General features: G+C 41.5%; 1 non-coding gene across 1 annotated transcript; it reads left to right on the top strand.

Annotated features, from left to right (window-relative positions):
• Nucleotides 1–1,415: 1,415 nt before the first annotated feature.
• LOC148562512 (small nucleolar RNA R71) lies at nucleotides 1,416–1,519 on the top strand. The gene has a single exon (XR_015886844.1). It is a non-coding gene; the product is annotated as a small nucleolar RNA R71 (small nucleolar RNA).
• Nucleotides 1,520–4,278: the final 2,759 nt, after the last annotated feature.

Below are 4,278 nucleotides of genomic sequence, written 5' to 3'. Positions count from 1 at the left end.
CTTGCTTTTGAGTTTTGTCAGCCAGTCTGATGATCACATCTGTAGGCATTATCTCATTGATCTGCAGCCTCTTCACCAGGGATAAGGGCAGTAAGTTGATGCTGGCTCCTAAATCACATAGTGCTCTATCGAACATGGTTTCACCTATGGCACAAGGAATGTGAAAACTCCCTGGGTCTCTTCTTTTTGTAGGCAACTCAGGTTGAATAAGGGCACTACATTCCTTGTTCATCACTATAGTCTGGCCTCCTTTGAGTGAGCTTTTCCTGGGAAGAAGTTCCTTCATATACTTGATGAATGCAGGCATTTGTTGAATTACCTTGATGAATGATATGTTTACATGTAGAGATGCAAACAAGTCTAGGAACCTTGAGTATATTCTTTTTCCCACAGCACCATTGAGCAGTTGAGGGAAGGGTGCATAGAGTTTCAGCAACTCTTGTTGTGAGATTTCTGGTTCCTGGTGATCTCTATCATCCTCCCTTGTTGAGTTGTCATCAGGTTGTTCGAAAGGTTTTCCATGCTTGTCTTCAGTCACTTGATCACTTGTAGTGACCATTTTGCAATCTTCCCATCTTACTTTCTTTGCTTCTCCTCTGGGGTTTTTCTCCGTGTCACTTGGGAAGCTATCAGTGGGTTTGGGAATCTTCTCAGCTAAACATCCCACCTGGAATTCCAGCTTCATAATGGTCTCTCCCTGGTTCTTAATATTGGCTCGCACCTCCTCTTTGAACACCTTATTTTCTTGAATCTCTTGGCATATTCCTTCAAGTAAGGTTTCAATCTTAGAGAGCCTGTCATCAATTGATGGATGATTCAGAGTAGATGTGCTGTTTTGGTTTTGATAGGCGTGTGGAGAAGTGTTGTTGTGGGGGTGCTGAGATGTCCTCTGTGTGAATTGTTGGTGAGCTGTATTGTTGTTGGAAGTGTAACGTCTCTGGTCTTGGTTTTGATCTTGCTGACTTCCCCACCCAAAGTTTGGGTGGTTTCTCCATCCAGGGTTGTAGGTCTTGGAGTATGGATCATGGTTTTGCCTTGGTGAATTCCCAATGTAGTTGGCTTGCTCCTGACTACCCTCTGCTTCTTCATTCACTCCTTCTTGGGTTGTTGATGGAGTGGAGACTGCTGCTACTTGGTTCCCCTTCATCTTCTTAGTGAGGTCAGCCAACTGCTGGGTAATGAGCTTGTTTTGGGCCAACAGAGCATCTACATTGTTTAGCTCCATTACTCCTCTTGTGTTCCCTCTTTCGGAAGCATAGAAGTAGTCGTTCTCTGCTACTATTTCAATGACATCTATAGCCTCCTCAATGGTTTTCTTCTTGTTCAAGGATCCTCCGGATGAATGGTCTACAACCTTCTTTGATTCATAAGAGAGCCCTTCATAGAAAATGTGCAGCTGCACCAATTCGTTGAACATGTCAGGTGGACACCTCCTTGTTAAGTCCATGAACCTCTCCCATGCTTCATATAGAGTCTCACCATCTTGTTGCCTGAAAGTTTGAACCTCAGCTCTCAGCCTATTGATTCGTTGAGGAGGGTAAAATCTTGCTAAGAATTTGTTCACCACATCCTCCCAAGTTGTCAAACTCTCCTTTGGGAAAGACTCCAGCCATTTGGCTGCTTTATCCTTAAGTGAGAATGAAAATAGGAGCAGTCTATAGGTGTCAGGATGAACACCATTAGACTTCACTGTGTCACATATCCTCAGGAAGGTGGTTAGATGTTGATTGGGGTCTTCTTGGACACCTCCTCCAAACGAACAGTTGTTCTGAACAAGGGTGATGAGCTGTGGTTTAAGTTCGAAGTTGTTGGCATGGATTGTTGGCTTTTGGATGCTACTTCCGCAATTGCCTGGGTTTGGATTGATGTAAGAGCCTAAAACTCTTCTATCCTCACCAGCATGATTTGCTCTACCTCTTCCCCCATGGTCATGAGCCTCTTCTTCATGATGGTTTTCCATGTTGTCTTCCATGTTTGGTTCAAAGAATTCTTCCTCTTTCTCAGCACCAACCACTTTCTTTCCTCTTGCCTCCCTCCTTAATCTAAGGAGGGTCCTCTCAGGTTCAGAATCGAAGGAAGTTGAAGCCCCGCTTCTTCTCCCTATCATACAACCAACAAGTGCAAGCAAGAAAAGATAAGTGCAGAAAGTATTTTTGTCAGAATTACTGTTAGTTGTGGGTGATACAATCTATCAAACAGTTAGTAGGTTAGCAAACAGAATTTGAAAATAACAAAGAAAAACAAAAGAGTAGAGGGGGAAGGGAAGAAGTTTAACTAAAATAGAAAGTAAATCACTCAAACAGAAAAATAAAATTCACAGAAATAAAAATGCTCAATCTAGTGATCTTCCAATTTAATCATTGTAGATGCAAAATCAATCCCCGGCAACGGCGCCATAAACTTGATGCACGAAAAACTTGTCTCACAACAAATTTCCTTCGGCAAGTGTACCGAATTTGTCGTCAAGTAAAAACTCACAATAGAGTGAGGTCGAATCCCACAGGGATTGATTGATCAAGCAACTTTAATTAGAAGAATGTTCTAGTTGAGCGAATCCAGAATTTGGGTTGAGAGTTGCAGAAAATGAAATGGCGAGAATGTAAATAACAGAAAAGTAAATGCTAGAACTAAAGGACTGGAATTAAATGACTGAAAGTAAATTGCAGAATTGTAAATGGGAATGGGGGATTTGCTCATAAAAGTAAATGGCAGAAATTAAAGAGAATGGATAAGATCAGAGAAGGGGAATTCATTGGGCTTAGGAGATATTGCAATTCTCCGGATCAAGTTCATTTTCATCTCTTCCTCAATCAATGCATTCATTGATCTCCTTGGCAATCTTAATTGATTGAATTACAATTTCTTGCAATTCAATCTCTCAAATCTTGATCAATAGCCAATTCCTTGGTCAATTGCTCATGAGAAGAGATGAAGTGTGGTCACTGATTATACCACATGCATTTCCCAAATCAAGTATTGAGAGGGTTATAGTCACATACCCATCCAAACCCAATTTGGTCCAGCATGAGAAAGCATTTCTAGCTTGATCTCTTCATTCCTCTTTCAAGGTTCAGAAGAGATCCAAGTTTGAATAGCTTCTTTTCCAAGATAACTACCTAGTTGGATGAAGATCGAAAGCTTTCAAGTAAAATCAAGAGAAAAGATAGAAGAAGAATAATGAAAATTAGTATTGATCCATCAAATTACAACAGAGCTCCCTAACCCAATGAAAGGGGTTTAGTTGTTCATAGCTCTAGAAAATGAAAATAAAGATGGAGAATACATCATAAAACTAGAAAATGCAGAGAAGGTAAAATACAGAGAGTAGTTCTTTTTTCCAACTTCCAGAACTCTTTTATCAATTCAAAGCTACTCCTATATATACTACTCTTTTCAACTTCTAGTTTGCTCTTCAAGTCTTGGGCCTTTGGATCTTGAGTTTGAAGCAGTTCTTTTCTTCATTTGGGCTTGGCTTTACTTGCAGAGAAAAAGTGCTAAGTGGGCAGAGACTTTAGCTCAGGGCGTTAGGGGTGTTAACATTTAGTGAAAGTATAAGTTCGAGAACGTTAGTGACACTTAACATTTTCACTAACGTTCCAATGTACCCCTTTGCCTCACGTTAAAGCCCACGTTAACTAGGTTAACGTGGCTTCTAATGTGGCCTTGCCAACCTTCGAGAACGTTAGTGACACTCAACATGGTTACTAACGTTCCAGTGTGCCCCTTTTTGCTTCACGTTAAAGCCCACGTTAACTAGGTTAACGTGGCTTCTAACGTGGCCTTGCCAATCTTCGAGAACGTTAGTGACACTCAACATTGTCACTAACGTTCCAATGTGCCCCTAGATCTCACGTTAGAGTCCACGTTAACTAGGTTAACGTGGCTTCTAACGTGGCCATTCTTAGCCATCCCAACGTTAGTGACAATGTTGAGTGTCACTAACGTTGGCTCATCATTCATTCCTCATCATTAGCTTCCATGTTAACTAAGTTAACATGGAAGTTAACATGGCTCCTTGGGGGTTGTGTGGTTGCTTCCAACGTTAGTGACGATGTTGAGTGTCACTAACGTTGTCGACAACTCTCACCTCTTACGTTAGCTCCCACGTTAACCAAGTTAACGTGGGAGTTAACGTGGTGTGTTGCATCCTTAGGCCAACGTTAGTGACAATGTTGAATGTCACTAACGTTGGCTTCTCTTCCCCCCTTTAACGTTAGAGGCCACGTTAACTAAGTTAATGTGGACTCTAACGTGGCCACTCATGAGTGTTTGCCAACG

Source organism: Arachis ipaensis, chromosome B6 (genome assembly GCF_059453495.1).
Source record: "Arachis ipaensis isolate K30076 ecotype BB chromosome B6, ASM5945349v1, whole genome shotgun sequence".
Classification (NCBI taxonomy): Eukaryota; Viridiplantae; Streptophyta; class Magnoliopsida; order Fabales; family Fabaceae; genus Arachis; species Arachis ipaensis.
Note: the sequence above shows the minus strand (reverse complement) of the source record. Positions and strands in the feature narration are given on the sequence as shown.